Below are 16,797 nucleotides of genomic sequence, written 5' to 3' on the forward strand. Positions count from 1 at the left end.
TTAATCTCATGAAAGGAGAGCATCATTGTCAGATCTGGGACAAATACATTTTGTGATGTTTTTTGATGGTATCAAACATGTTGTTCATGTATCAATATTTCCCAATATATGCATTATTCTTGACTTCCTTTTTCACTCTTACTTAGATTGTCATCTGTGAGACTACATTGGTGAAGGTCAGTCACCAGGCATGCTTCCTGTCAGAGATCCTCTGTGTATTCATGGGGATTGGGTGTTCAGGGGAAAGACCGACCGGCTGGATTCAGACATGCCAGACCGACAGATGTTGATGATGTCACCTTTGCCTTTTGCATGCTCTTTTTATTACATACCAAATTTAAAATAAAATCAAAAATAATAATAATTATATATATATATATATATATATATATATATATATATATACACTGCTCAAAAAAATAAAGGGAACACTTAAACAACACAATGTAACTCCAAGTCAATCACACTTCTGTGAAATCAAACTGTCCACTTAGGAAGCAACACTGATTGACATAAATTTCACATGCTGTTGTGCAAATGGAATAGACAACAGGTGGAAATTATAGGCAATTAGCAAGACACCCCCAATAAAGGAGTGGTTCTGCAGGTAGTGACCACAGACCACTTCTCAGTTCCTATGCTTCCTGGCTGATGTTTTGGTCACTTTTGAATGCTGGCGGTGCTTTTCTAGTGGTAGCATGAGACGGAGTCTACAACCCACACAAGTGGCTCAGGTAGTGCAGCTCATCCAGGATGGCACATCAATGCGAGCTGTGGCAAGAAGGTTTGCTGTGTCTGTCAGCGTAGTGTCCAGAGCATGGAGGCGCTACCAGGAGACAGGGCAGTACATCAGGAGATGTGGAGGAGGCCGTAGGAGGGCAACAACCCAGCAGCAGGACCGCTACCTCCGCCTTTTTGCAAGGAGGAGCACTGCCAGAGCCCTGCAAAATGACCTCCAGCAGGCCACAAATGTGCATGTGTCTGCTCAAACGGTCAGAAACAGACTCCATGAGGGTGGTATGAGGGCCCGACGTCCACAGGTGGGGGTTGTGCTTACAGCCCAACACCGTGCATGACGTTTGGCATTTGCCAGAGAACACCAAGATTGGCAAATTCGCCACTGGCGCCCTGTGTTCTTCACAGATGAAAGCAGGTTCACACTGAGCACATGTGACAGACATGACAGTCTGGAGACGCCGTGGAGAACGTTCTGCTGCCTGCAAAATCCTCCAGCATGACCGGTTTGGTGGAGGGTCAGTCATGGTGTGGGGTGGAATTTCTTTGGGGGGCCGCACCGCCCTCCATGTGCTCGCCAGAGGTATCCTGACTGCCATTAAGTACCGAGATGAGATCCTCAGACCCCTTGTGAGACCATATGCTGGTGAGGTTGGCCCTGGGTTCCTCCTAATGCAAGACAATGCTAGACCTCATGTGGCTGGAGTGTGTCAGCAGTTCCTGCAAGAGGAAGGCATTGATGATAAGGACTGGCCCGCCCGTTCCCCAGACCTGAATCCAATTGAGCACATCTGGGACATCATGTCTCGCTCCATCCACCAACGCCACGTTGCACCACAGACTGTCCAGGAGTTGGTGGATGCTTTAGTCCAGGTCTGGGAGGAGATCCCTCAGGAGACCATCCGCCACCTCATCAGGAGCATGCCCAGGCGTTGTAGAGAGGTCATACAGGCACGTGGAGGCCACACACACTACTGAGCCTCATTTTGACTTGTTTTAAGGACATTAGATCAAAGTTGGATCAGCCTGTAGTGTCGTTTTCCACTTTCATTTTGAGTGTGACTCCAAATCCAGACCTCCATGGGTTGATAAATTTGATTTCCATTGATCATTTTTGTGTGATTTTGTTGTCAGCACATTCAACTATGTAAAGAAAAAAGTATTTAATAAAAATATTTAAGTCATTCAGATCTAGGATGTGTTATTTTAGTGTTCCCTTTATTTTTTTGAGCAGTGTGTATATATATATATATATATATATATATATATATATATGGTTCAGAACAGACAGGGCTTCCAAAAGTTCAGGGCCCAACTGAAAGACATCCTGCTCTAAAAGTATTGTCCAAAGAGAAAACAATAGTAAGGGCTGCAGGGTTGAAGACTCTTAATGGCCTCATTATGACTGCAGATTGTAGAGGAATGGAAAGAGATGCAGCCAAGAGGGGATGAATTGAAAACAGTGATCACCTGCTCTCCCCTTTCTTTGGTTAGGGACCCCAATCAATACCTTACAATTGGGTTAATGCAGTCTCTTAAAAACACACTATTCATTCACTCTAAACTGCACAGATAATTGGTTCCCAGTGTCTGCATAGTGAGGGGTAGTGGACTGGAGTTAGAATGAGGCCTGGTGCCCTCTGTTTGAGCTATCTCACACAGTGTTCACTTGGTCAACAACGATATTGACTAAAATATTCGTCAAACACCTATTATTCAGTGTCAATTGATGAGACTATAACTGACTAAATAAACCCAGAAAGAACAAAGACTAAAAAACAATAAATTATTTTTCATTTCAGTTGACTAAAACGAGACTTTATCTTTGTGACTGAAATCTGACAACTAAGTGCACAAGACAAGAGTTTTTGGAGAGATTGAGAGCTTGTCAGCGATAAGCACTATTAATATTACCAGCACAGACGCGCATCGTAGGTCTGTTTAACAGTGGGAAGGACGACGCACACCCGGTACACACAGCCTATATCAACTGGTGAGCTGTGGGGGAGCAAGGGATGAGTGTGGGCAGACAGGCAGACAGGCTCCGCTCCGACTCCACCTCCGCCTACGATTATACACCTCACGTAGGCGACTCTTGCTTCCCGGTAGCTAACCAGACACCACCAGCCTTATACTTAGCTACCCTTTGCCTGGTTATTAGAAACACAAGCTGCCTTACGAAAAAAATACTATATCAGCATTGAGTTTAATAGTAAAACAACAGTGTAGCTCTGTGTTTCTCTCGTTGAGTATAGAAAAGTAGGCTGTCTTTTAATTTGTAGTCTCGCTCAACCCTCCTACTTTCCCCACTGCATTTCATAGCCAAATTGTTTTTTCTTTCTATCATGCATTGGCGGGACGTATTTGAAAATTATAAAGCATATATCGGGTTGCTCTAAAACTAGGCTACTTGTGGACCGGACCAGCAACCATATGTTTAGGCTACGTGTTGTTCAGTCGTGTTACCTCATTAGGAGCTATATCTAACAACCCGGGGGGCATTCAGCAGGATGCAACGTTTTGGAACGTTCAGATAGAAAATTGCTATGTAAAACAAATGTGACTTGGACTAGGACTCGAGCACGGGGTAGTTGGGATGCAATTCAGACTCGAGGTTGTTTGGGCTAGGTGTCCCGCTAACTGGAAGGCACGCAATTCAAATAAATAATCATAAAAAATATGTATATTAAACATTTAGGTACATATAAGTGTCTTGTATCGGTTGAAAGCTTAAATTCTTGTTAATCTAACTGCACATCATGATTTACAGTAGCTATTACAGCGAAAACATGCCATGCGATTGTTTGAGGACGGCGCCCCACATCAAAATATTTTTCCACCGGCACAGGTTTCATAAATTCACAAATAGCGATTAAATATTCACTTACTTTTTGAAAATCATCCTGTGATTTGTCATCCAAAGGGTCCCAGCTATAACATGTAGTGTCGTTTTGTTAAATAAAATCCTTCTTTTATATTCCAAAAAGTCTGTTTATTTGGCGCCATCGATTTATGTAATCCACTCATTCAACATGCAGAGAAAGGAATGCAAAAATCTACCCCTAAACTTTGTTTCAACAAGTCAAAATACATTTCTATTTACTCCTCAGATACCCTAAAATGTAATCAAACTATAATATTTATTACGGAAAGAAGTATGTTCAATAGGAAACCAATTTTAGCAGGTGCATCCTGTCTTCATGGCACGCGCAAACACGAATATCCAAGACTGTGTCCCTGTACTAAAATTGATATTTCTTATTTTGTTTTTGAAATTACAAGCCTGAAACCTTGAACATAGACTACTGACAACCCGTGGAAGCCATATGAATTGCATCCAGGGAGCTAATCTTCAGTATGACCTTATATTTGCCATTCTAAGAGGATGGTCCCTAAAAAAAGAATATTCTGGTTGTTTTTTCTTTGGATTTTCTCCTACCATATCTATTTTGTTATATTCTCCTACATTATTTTAACATTTCCGCAAACATAAAGGTGTTTGCTTTCCAATGGCACCAATTATATGCATATCCTGGCTTCAGGGCCTGAGCAACAGGCAGTTTACTTTGCGCACATCATTCAGGCGGAAATTGAGAAAAAAGGGGCCTAGCCCTGAGAAGTTTTTAAGTGACTCGACTACATCACTGGGTGAAACAATAATTTGCTCCCGTTCAAAGTCATTAGCCCCACTTTTGGACATCAATGAGGTTGCTGCGTCTCTGGAACGTTGATAACCGAGTGACAGAAGTACAACCCATACTACTTTGCTAATCACCATCTGGTGATTGTGCTACTCTCTCTCTCACACACTCTCTCTTAATATGCAATATCTACACTGAACAAAAATATAAAAGCAACATGCAACAATTTCAAGATTTTACTGAGTTACAGTTCATAAAAGGAAATCAGTCAATGGAAATAAATCTAATCTATGGATTTCACATGACTGGGAACACAGATATGCATCTGTTGGTCACAGATACTTTAATAAAAGGTAGGGGCTTGGATCAGAAAAGCAGCCAGTATCTGGTCTGACAACCATTTGCCTTATGCAACTCTTCGCATTGAGTTGATCAGGCTGTTGATTGTGACCTGTGGAATGTTGTCCCTCTCGTCGTACGCGTCGATCCGGAGCATGTTGAATGGATGACATGTCTGGTGAGTATGCAGGCTATGGAAGAACTGGGACATTTTCAGCTTCCAGAAATTGTGTACAGAGCCTTGCGACAGATCCTTGTGACATGTGGCCGTGCGGCGGATGAATGGCACGACAATGGGCCGCAGGATCTCATCACGGTATCTCTGTGCATTCAAATTGCCATAGATAAAATGCAATTGTTTTTGTTGTCTGTAGCTTATGCCTGCCCATACCATAACCCCACCACCACCATGGGGCACTCTGTTCACAACTGTGACATCAGCAAACCATCTGCCATCTGCCTGGTACAGCTAAAACCGGGATTTATCCGTGAAGAGCACACTTCTCCAGCATGGCAGTGGCGATGGCCGGTTGGATATACTGCCAAATTCTCTAAAACGGCGTTGGAAGTGGCTTCTGGTAGAGAAATTAACATTCAATTATCTGGCAACAGCTCTGTTGGACATTCCTGCAGTCAGCATGCCAATTGCACGTTCCCTCAAAACTTGAGACATCTGTGGCATTGTGTTGTGTGACAAAACTGCACATTTTAGAGTGACCTTTTATTGTCCTGTGTAATGATCATGCTGTTTAATCAGCTTCTTGATCATCCACACCTGTCAGGTGAATGGATTATCTTGGCAAAGAAGAAATGCTCACTAACAGGGATGTAAACTAAATTGGGCATAACATTTGAGAGAAATAAGCTTTTTGAAACATGAGACCCACACTTTACATGTGATTATATTTTTGTTCAGTATATGTAGGCTAAATTACGAATTTACTTATATATTCTTATACACAAGTAGGTTTGTCAAATGTCTGCTGTTGGGAAGAGAATAGAATGTTATGCAGAGAAATATGTTGTTTGGACAAGGATATGTATGTTTGTGCATATGGAAGTCAGTGATTTATGTTTACCATAAATTAATGAGGCTATACAAATGTGATGTTGGTAAAATGTGACAAAAAGGGCATTTAGTTGACTAGACTACATTTTAAAAAGAGTTCCAAAATGAACACTGATCTCACAGCACAGAGCAAGCCCCTGAAACAATCCCAAAATGTAATGTCTACGCCTCTTGTCAAGGATCCATGTTCAGAAGCACTTGGTGAATTCTCATGTTTCGGAAAACAAGATGAGCTGTTTTCCACAGTTGCTGTTATGCCAGCTGTACCAACTGTTTCGGAAAGGCCAATGTATCAGGACATAACAATGCCAGCCCACACAAGCCTGTCATCATTTCCAGTCCTCCGGGAGCGTCAGGGACCTTTCCAGGTTATACAGAAGCCAAGGCCTAACTAATTGATTAATGACGATGCTCATTGTTCAGTTTTTTACATGGCAAGATGCATAATGTTGATGGAAACCCATTACGTGATGGGAAAAACATTGTTTACAACATATCCTACATTGCTCTGTTATATGGACATATTCTAAAAGCTACATTACATGACCAAAAGAATGTGGACACCTGCTTGTCGAACATCTCATTCCAAAATCATGGGCATTAATATGGAGTTGCTGTCATAACAGCTTCCAATCTTCTGGGAAGGCTTTCCACTAGATGTTGGAAACTAGATGTTGGAACATTGGTTCGGGGACTTGCTTCCATTCCGCCACAAGAACATTAGTGAGGTCGAGCACTGATGTTGGGCAATTAGGCCTGGCTCGCAGTCGGCATTACAAATCACGCCAAAGGTGTTCCATGGGGTTGAGGTCAGGGCTCTATGCATGCCAGTCAAGTTTTTCCACACCAATCTCAAAAAAATATTTCTGTATGGATCTCGCTTTGTGCACGGGGGCAATGTCAAGCAGAAACAGGAAAAGGCCTTCCCCAAACTTTTGCCACAAAGTTGGAAGCACAGAATCGTCTAAAAAGTCATTTTATGCTGTAGCGTAAAGATTTCCCTTCACTGGAATTAAGGAGCCTGAACCATGAAAAACAACTTTACATCAACTTTACAGTTGGTACTATGCATTCGGGCAGGTAGCGTTCTCCTAGCATCCGCTAAACCCAGATTCGTCCGTCGGATTGCCAGATGGTGAAGCATGATTAATTACTCCAGAAAACGCATTTCCACTGCTCCAAAATCCAATGGCGGTGAGCTTTACACCACTCCAGCCGACGCTTGGCATTGCGCATTGTGATCTTAGGCTTGTGTGAGGCCGCTCTGCCGCACCAAAGCCATTTCATGAAGCTCCCGATGAACAGTTATTGTGCTGATGTTGCTTACAGAGGCAGTTTGGAACTCGGTAGTGAGTGTTGCGACTGAGGACAGATTATTTTTATGTGCTACGTGCTTCAGCACTGAGCGGTCCCGTTCTGTGAGCTTGTGTGGCCTACCACTTCGCAGCTGAGCCGCTGTTGCTCCTAGACGTTTACACTTCACAATAACAGCACTTACAGTTGACCGGTGCAGCTGTAGCAGGGCAGAAATTTGATCAACTGACTTGTTGGAAAATTGGCATCCTATGATGGTGCCATGTTGAAAGTCACGGAGCTCTTCAGTAAGGCCATTCTACTGCCAATGTTTGTCTATGGAGATTGCATAGCTGTGTGCTCGATTTTATACTCCTGTCAGCAACGGGTGTGGCTGAAATAGCCTAATCCACTAATTTGAAGGGGTGTCCACGTACTTTTGTATATATAGTGTATTTTCACATCATCAGAATGTGTTGCCTTCACTCAGTAATCATAAAATGGTTTAACAAATATTTGACCATATCTTTGAATTATTTTGATATTGTTCAGGAACATTTTAGAAGGCACAGCTGCAGATCCCTGCTTCTCAGATAAACATTGGTCTTGGAGTCATATGTTTAGTGTGTCATAATTCATGCTTCCAGTAAGGTAGTTTGCGCAGTAATTATAATACTAACAGCCTAATCCAAAGTCTCTTTGTACAGACTGAAGCATCTTTGACTGGAAATAGATTGAATTGGTGGTCCACTCTGTTGTCACAGCAACAAGAAAACAAACATGTTATTCTGATAAGTATTCCAATTGCCTTTACCCAAATAGCAACCAAATAACCATAAATGCATTCATTTTGTGCATTTTGTTTCCATGCTTTTGGTTTTCAGTACTATTTTCTTTTTAAAGGAGATTAAAGTTGAAGTAGGTAGTAGAAATTAAAAACCTCTACTACCTCAATATTATTGTCTTGTATCCTCCAGAAAACCTATATAATTACTGGTTCCTCTTGCCTTTGTGCCCTCTACTGTGGACTGAAGTGGAGTGCCCAGAGCCCAAGCCACGCTGCGTGAGGGGGCCTTTCAGACAGCTTTAGGAATAAATCTCAGCTCTGAGAGCAGCTGAGACGTGGCAGCTCCAACAAGCCGATTCTTGACATTTCTTGCTGCTTCACAGGTCCCCTAATCTCCCTCTGCAGAGCCCTGCACAACCGGGTGTCTCCCCTATCACACCACATCACATGGACGCGAGGATAATTTGGTAACCCGTCTGGCATTTAATGGTACCAACACGTGGGTAGCCCGATTAGAGGTACTGTGGTAGGAGGGGAAAAAAACTCTAATCTAATGTATTGGAGGTAGGCCTACAGGCACTTTGCCATGTAAACCAAAGCGCATTGAATTTTATGCTGTGGATTTGTCTCCAGCAAGAGCCCTGGTGCTGTCTGCCAATGATGCAAATCAGTTGACGCATTTGTCTGAATATTTGTGCACATATTGGTGGCTGTGTGTTTATACAATAAAATGAACAGTAAAGTACTGTATTAAATATTTACAGTAAATTGCTGTAAATAGCTATGCACTCCGGGTGATTTTAGGCGTAAACAGTAAATTACCCTGTAAATTCTAAATAAACTTTGGTTTAACAGTACATTACTTTAACCGCACAGCATTGTAGGATTGCAACTGGCAACTTTTTAAAAACATCTCTCAGTGATAGGATAGAGATACATCAAATCAGATCAACTTTTATTTGTCACATGCGGCGAAGATGCTTACTTACAAGCCCTTAACCAAAAATGAAGTTAAGAAAATAGAGTTAAGAAAATATTCACTAAATAAACTAAAGTAAAAAAATACCGGTACCAAGTCAATGTGCGGGGGTACAGGTTAGTCGAGGTAATTTGTACATGTAGGTAGGGGTAAAGGGACTATGCATAGATAATAAACAGCAAGTAGCAGCAGTGTAAAAACAAAGAGGGGTGGTGTCAATGCAAATAGTCCGGGTAGTGTAACGGTTGTCTTGGGTGGAAGAAGGAGAGGACTAAAGCGCAGCGTGGTTAGTGTTCATCTTATTTAATAATAATCAAAACTGAACACTGAATAACAAAAACAACAAAGAAACAACCGAAACAGTTCTGTCTGGTGCAGACACACAAAGACTGAAAATAACCACCCACAAAACACAATTGAAAAAAGGCTACCTAAATATGGTTCTCAATCAGGGACAATGATAGACAGCTGCCTCTGAACCATATCATGCCAAACATAGAAATAGAAATTCATAGAAATCTAACATAGACAACCTACCCAACTCACACCCTGACCATACTAAAACAAAGACAAAACAAAGGAACTAAGGTCAGAACATGAAATGTATCCATTTCATTAATTGTTCAACAGTCATGGCTTGGGGGTAGAAGCTGCTAAGGAGCCTTTTGGACCTAGACTTGGCGCTCCAGTACCGCTTGCTGTGCGGTAGCAGAGAAAACAGTCTATGACTTCGGTGACTGAAGTCTTTGACAATTTTTTTGGCCTTATTATGACACCACCTAGTATATAGGTCATGGATGGCAGGAAGCTTGGCCCCTGTGATGTACTGGGCTGTATGCACTACCCTCTGTAGAGTCTTACAGTCGGATGCCGAGCAGTTACCACACCATGTGGTGATGCAACCAGTCAGGATGCTCTCAATGGTGCAGGTGTAGAACTTTTTGAGGATCTATATTTCCAAATCTTTTCAGTAAAAAGACGACTGTCTTGGTGTGTTTGGACCATGATAGTTTGTTGGTGATGTGGACACCAAGGAACTTGAAGCTCTCAATCTGCTACACTACAGCCCTGTCGATGTGAATGGGGGCGTGTTCGGCCCTCCTTTTCCTGTAGTCCACGATCATCTCCTTTGTCTTGCTCATGTTGAGGGAGAGGTTGTTGTCCTGGCACTGCCAGGTCTCTGACCTCCTCCCTATAGGCTCATTGTTAGGCTCATTGTTGTCGGTGATCAGGCCTACCACCGTTGTGTAGTCAGCAAACTTAATGATGGTGTTGGAGTCGTGGGTGAACAAGGAATACAGGAGGGAACTAAGCACGCATCCCTGAGGGAAACCGGTGTTGAGTATCAGCGCGGAAGATGTGTTCAGGTGCCATGAAGCCCTTACCATCTGGGGGCGGCCATCAGGAAGTCCAGGATACAGTAGCAGAGGGAGGTGTTTAGTCCCAGGGTCCTTAGCTTAGGGATGAGCTTTGTGGGCACTATGGTATTGAACATTGAGCTAACGCGGACAACACTAGGCCAATTGTGCGTCGCCCCACGGACCTCCCGGTCGCGGCCGGTTACGACAGAACCTGGGCGCGAACCCAGAGTCTCTGCTGGCGCTGCAGTACAGCGCCCTTAACCACTGCGCCACCCGGGAGGCCTGTTATTTATTGTTTTGTTTTGTTCAGTGGTCTAGTACATCATTAAAAGTGATGAACACTTACCACGCTGCGCATGGGTCCTCCTCTATTTCTCCCAAAGACGAACGTTACAGAAGCACCCACCACCAAAGGGCCAAGCAGCGTGGTAACAGGCAGCAGCAGCGATCTCAGGACTCCTGGACATGGGAGGAGATTCTGGACAGCAAGGGACCCTGGGCACAGGCTGGAGAGTATCGCCGCCCCAAGGCAGAGCTGGAGGCAGTGAAAGCCGAGAGGCGGTGATATGAGGAGGCAGCACGGCAGCGCGGTTGGAAGCCCGAGAGGCAGCCCCAAAAATGTATTGGGAGGGGCACACGGGGAGTGTGGCTAAGTCAGGTAGGAGACCTGAGCCAACTCCCCGTGCTTACCGTGGAGAGAGAGGGACCGGGCAGGCCGTGAGGCGCACGCAGGCATAGCCCGGTGCGGTACATAGCAGCGCCTCGTATCGGCCGGGATAGAGTGGGCATCGAGCCAGGTGCCATGAAGCCGGCTCAGCGCATCTGGTCTCCAGTGCGTCTCCTCGGGCCGGGGTACATGGCACCAGCCCTACGCATGGTGTCCCCGGTTCGCCAGCACAGCCCAGTGCGGGCTATTCCACCTCGCCACACTGGCCAAGCTACGGGGAGCATTCAGCCAGGTAAGGTTGGGCAGGCTCGGTGCTTGAGACCTCCAGTGCGCCTTCACGGTCCGGTCTATCCGGTGCCACCTCCACGCACCAGCCCTACGGTGGCAGCCCCCCGCACCAGGCTGTCTCTCCGTCTCCTCCCTACAGGTGCTCCCGCCTGTCCAGCGCTGCCAGAGTCTTCAGAGTCTCCCGTCTGTCCTGAGCTGCCAGAGTCTCCCGTCTGTCCTGAGCTGCCAGAGTCTCCCGTTTGTCCTGAGCTTCCAGAGTCTCCCGTCTGTCCTGAGCTGCCAGTCTCCCATCTGTCCTGAGCTGCCAGAGTCTCCCGTCTGTCCTGAGCTGCCAGAGTCACCCGTCTGTCCTGAGCTGCCAGAGTCGCCCGTCTGTCCTGAGCTGCCAGAGTCGCCCGTCTGTCCTGAGCTGCCAGAGCTGCCCGTCAGTCAGGAGCTGCCAGAGCCGCCGGTCAGTCAGGAGCTGCCAGAGCTGCCGGTCATTCAGGAGCTGCCAGAGCCGCCTGTTAGTCAGGAGCTGCCAGAGCTGCCGGTCAGTCAGGAGCTGCCAGAGCCGCCTGTCAGTCAGGAGCTGACAGAGCCGTCCGTTACTCCGGCGCTGCAGGAATCGCCCTTCACTACGGAGCTGCCGGAGTCTCCTGCCTGTCCGATGCTGCCAGAGTCTTCAGAGTCTCCCGTCTGTCCTGAGCTGCCAGAGTCTCCCGTCTGTCCTGAGCTGCCAGAGTCTCCCGTTTGTCCTGAGCTGCCAGAGTCTCCCGTCTGTCCTGAGCTTCCAGAGTCTCCCGTCTGTCATGAGCTGCCAGTCTCCCATCTGTCCTGAGCTGCCAGAGTCTCCCGTCTGTCCTGAGCTGCCAGAGTCACCCGTCTGTCCTGAGCTGCCAGAGTCGCCCGTCTGTCCTGAGCTGCCAGAGTCGCCCGTCTGTCCTGAGCTGCCAGAGCTGCCCGTCAGTCAGGAGCTGCCAGAGCCGCCGGTCAGTCAGGAGCTGCCAGAGCTGCCGGTCATTCAGGAGCTGCCAGAGACGCCTGTTAGTCAGGAGCTGCCAGAGCTGCCGGTCAGTCAGGAGCTGACAGAGCCGTCCGTTACTCCGGCGCTGCAGGAATCGCCCTTCACTACGGAGTTGCCGGAGTCTCCCGCCTGTCCGGTGCTGCCGGAATCTCCCGTCTATTCGGGACCCGTGGCTAGGGTCCCCAGTCCGAGGTGGCGGTCGCTCTAAAGAGGCCATGGATGCGGTTAAAGAGGTGGAGAAAGACTATGGTGGAGTGGGGTCTACGTCCCGCGCCAGAGCCGCCACCGCGGACAGACACCCACCAAGACCCTCCCCTATAGGTTCAGGTTTTGCGGCCGGAGTCCGCACCTTTGGGGGGGGGGGGGGGGGAGTACTGTCACATTCTGACCTTAGTTCTTTTGTTATGTCTTTGTTTTAGTATGGTCAGGGCGTGAATTGGGTGGGTTGTCTGTGTTCTTTTTCTATGATTTGGGTTTATGTGTTTGGCCTGGTATGGTTCTCAATTAGAGGCAGCTGTCAATCGTTGTCCCTGATTGAGAACCATACTTAGGTAGCCGGGTTTCACTTTTGAGTTGTGGGTGCTTATTTCCTGTTTAGTGTTTTTGTCTTTTGCCTTACAGGACTGTTAATTTGTTATTTATGATTTGGAAAGTCACACAACTGTCTATATAAGGTCCCACAGTTGACAGTGCATGTCAGAGCAAAAACCAAGCCATCAGGGCGAAGGAATTGTCCGTAAAGTTCCGAGACAGGATTGTGCCGAGGCACAGATCTGGGGAAGTGTACCAAAACATGTCTGCAGCATTGAAGGTCCCCAAGAACACAGTGGCCTCCATCATTCTTAAACGGTAAGAAGTTTGGAACTGTCACGCCCTGGCCGTAGAGAGGTTTTTATTCTCAATTTTGGTTAGGCCAGGGTGTGACTAGGGTGGGCGTTCTAGTTTCTTTATTTCTATGTTGGTGTGGTTCCCTATCAGAGGCAGCTGTCTATCGTTGTCTCTGATTGGGAATTATATATAAGTTGTCCTTTTTCGTTTGGATTTTGTGGGTAGTTGTTTTCTGTTTAGTGTCTTCACCTGACAGGAGTGTTTCGGTTTTCCCTCTTTGTTATTTTGTTCAAGTGTTTTGAGTATTAAATTTATCATGAACACTTACCATGCTGTGTTTTGGTCCACTCCTTCATACGACGATTGTTACAGAACTACTCACCAAAAAAGGACCATGCAGTGTGTTCAAGAGGAGCAGGGATCCTGGGCCCCGGAGAAAAGAGTGTGGAGGACATCCTGGACCTGGGAGGAGGTTATGGCAGGGGACAAGACCCTGCCATGGAAACAGATGGAAACATCGAAAGAGGAACGGCGACGATACAAGGGGACACGGCTAGCACAGAAACCCGAGAGGCAGCTCCAAAAAGATTTGGGGAGGGGGCACACAAGGAGAGTGGCAGAGTCAGGGTTCAGACCTGAGCCAACTCCTCGTGCTTACCGTGGGGAGCGTGTGACTGGTCAGGCACTGTGTTATGCAGTGATGTGCACTGTGTCTCCAGTGCGCATTCATAGCCCAGCTCTATTCCAGCTCCCCGCATTTGCCGGGCTAGAATGGGCATCCAGCCAGGATGGATGGTGCTGGCTCTGCGCTCCTGGTCTCAAGTACACCTCCTTGGACCAGATTATCCTGCGCCGGCTCTGCGCACTGTGTCTCCGGTGCGTCTGCACAGGCCAGTGCGTCCTGTGCCAGCGCCCCGCATTTGCAGGGTGAAAATAAACATCCAGCCAGGACGGGTTGTGTCAGCTCTACGCTGCAGACCTCCAGTGCGCCTTAACATTCCAGTACGTCCAGTGCCTCCTCCTCGCACTCGCCCTGAGGTGAGTGACTTCAGCCCGGTGCCACCTGTACCGGTCCCACGCATCAGGCCTCCAGTGTGCCTCCACAGTCCATTTCGTCCTGTGCCTCCTCCCCGCACTCGCCTTGAGGTGCGTGTCTTCAGCCCGGTGCCACCTGTACTGGTCCCATGCATCAGGGCGAGTGCGCCTTCACAGGCCAGAGCTTACGGCGACAGTTCCCAGTCCAGAGCTTCCGGCGACAGTTCCCAGTCCAGAGCTTCTGGCGACGTTTCACAGTCCGGAACCTCCAACGACAGGCCACAGTCCGGAACCTCCAACGACGGGCCACAGTCCGGAACCCCCAATGACGGGCCACAGTCCGGAACCTCCAATGACGGGACACAGTCCGGAACCTCCAACGACGGACCACAGTCCGGAACCTCCAACGACGGGCCACACTCCGGAACCTCCAACGACGGTCTACAGTCCGGAACCTCCAGCGACGGTCCCCAGTCCGGAGCCTCCATCGACAGTCCCCAGTCCTGAGCCTCAAGCGACGGTCCCCAGTCCGGGGCCTGCAGCGACGGTCCCCAGTACGGGGCCTGCAGCGACGGTCCCCAGTCCGGAGCCTCCGACGATGATCGGTGGTCTGGTTCCTCCGGCGATGATCTGTGGCCCGGTTCCTCCAGTGAAGGTCCATGCACTAGGTCCGCCACCAAAGCAGAGGGATCTGCGGGCGGAGGGGGGGTCTACGTCCCGCACCAGAGCCGCCACCTTGAAGGGATGTCCACCCGGACCCTCCCCTTTAGAGTCAGGTTTTGCGGCCGGAATACGCACCTTTGGGGAGGGGGTACTGTCACGCCCTGGCCATAGAGAGGTTTTTATTCTCTATTTTGGTTAGGCCAGGGTGTGACTAGGGTGGGCATTCTAGTTTCTTTATTTCTATGTTGGTGTGGTTCCCAATCAGAGGCAGCTGTCTACTTTTGTCTCTGATTGGGGATCATATATAAGTTGGGACTGGGAGAATAGTCCGGATCGAGGGAAAGATTAATGGAGCAATGTACAGAAATATCCTTGATGAAAACCTGCTCCAGAGTGCTCAGGACCTCAGACTGGGCTGAAGGTTCACCTTCCAACAGGACAACGACCCTAAGCACACAGCCAGGACTACGCAGGAGTGGCTTTGGGACAAGTCTATGAATGTCCTTGTGTGGCCCAGCCAGAGCCCTGCCAGAAAATCTCTGGAGAGACCTGATAATAGCTGTGCAGCGACGCTCCCCATCCAACCCGACAGAGCTTGAGAGGATCTGCAGAGAAGTATGGAAAAAACTTCCCCAATACAGGTGTGGCAAGCTTGTAGATTCATACCCCAAAATACTTAAGGCTGTACTCGCTGCCAAAGGTGCTTCAACAAAGTACTGAGTAAAAGGTCTGAAAACTTACGGAAATGTGATATTTCCGTTTTTTTTAAATCAATGTAGAAACATTATTGGGTATTGTGTGTAGAACAATTTAATACATTTTAGAATAAGGCTGTAACGTAACAAAATGTGGAAAAAGTCAAGAGTTCTGAATACTTTCTGAATGCACTGTATATGGTAAATTTTTACATTTATTAACAGTAAAATACTGTGATGCATTATCCTACAGGGTACTGTAAATTATGGTGCATTGTGGGACAATGTTATGGGCAGGGAAAAAATGGTTGTATTTCAAATGGTACTGTAATTCCACCCCACAGAATACAGCACCATGACATCGTTTTGGAGCCACAAAAACACTTTGACCACAAGTGGTTTCATGGTATTGTTGTTTCTGGCTCATTAACATGTTTTGAGGCGTGCCTTGTAAGAGCCTACATTTATGCCACCTGTTAGTGAGAGTGCTGTCAGTATATATCAACCGATAGTGGGTGCAATGACAACACCTCAGATTATGTCCAATAGGATCTAAGCTATATCAGAAAATGAAAAGGTTTTGGGGAGTTTACACGTTTTTAGATAATTAAAGATAAAGGTTCAAAAATAATAACAAATAAATATTATTGTATATTTTTTTGAATTAAACTGTTTGAAAGCCGTATGTTTAAGCTGTTAAATGATATCAAACTCAACTGTTCATCTTTTCCAGCGATGAAGACATGGATGTCTCATGGTATGGTGGGGTATGCAAAACTTTGAGCACCTCTATCTCCTGAATGTTTTGGCATCCAGGTCCAAAAAGTCACTTTCTGACCAGTTCTACCATGGGCATGTATGTATGGAAAGTTTGGTTTAAAACAAAAGGGGTGCAGATAAAAAAGGATTTTCAGGTATTTTTAGCAAGCTGGACGCAGTCAAGAAACTGTATGAATGTAGTTTTTCGATTTTCTTTTCGTCATTTTAAAGTATACAACTCTACAAATGCATTTTCTTTTTTTTCAGCATACCAGAATACTTCTGTCTCCTCTCCTTTCTCTAGAAAAGGAAGTGACTGGGTGACAGACTAAGCGGAGGATGGGAAGAGATGGTGGGTGGAAGCGAGGGAGGTGAGGAACAAAGCATGCAGATGGAAAAAAACATGATTGTATACACAGATGTTATAAATTGTCCATCCAATCTTGAGTATCCCTTTGTTCCAAGTCATGTTATTGAGTGGCAGCACTCGCTCACGTTCATGCGAATAAGCTGAGATAAAATTGCACGGATCAAAAGGTCACCTACAGAAATCTGAAGAAAGGAAATAAGCAGTATGAAGGTGAAAATACCACCACAGCTCTAAGCAACAACACAGCAAGTATAGTGTTCTATCTATCGCATTTCTGCATTT

The sequence above is a fragment of the Oncorhynchus mykiss genome, chromosome 4 (genome assembly GCF_057628025.1).
Source record: "Oncorhynchus mykiss isolate SJ-2025 chromosome 4, ASM5762802v1, whole genome shotgun sequence".
In the NCBI taxonomy this organism is placed as follows: domain Eukaryota; kingdom Metazoa; phylum Chordata; class Actinopteri; order Salmoniformes; family Salmonidae; genus Oncorhynchus; species Oncorhynchus mykiss.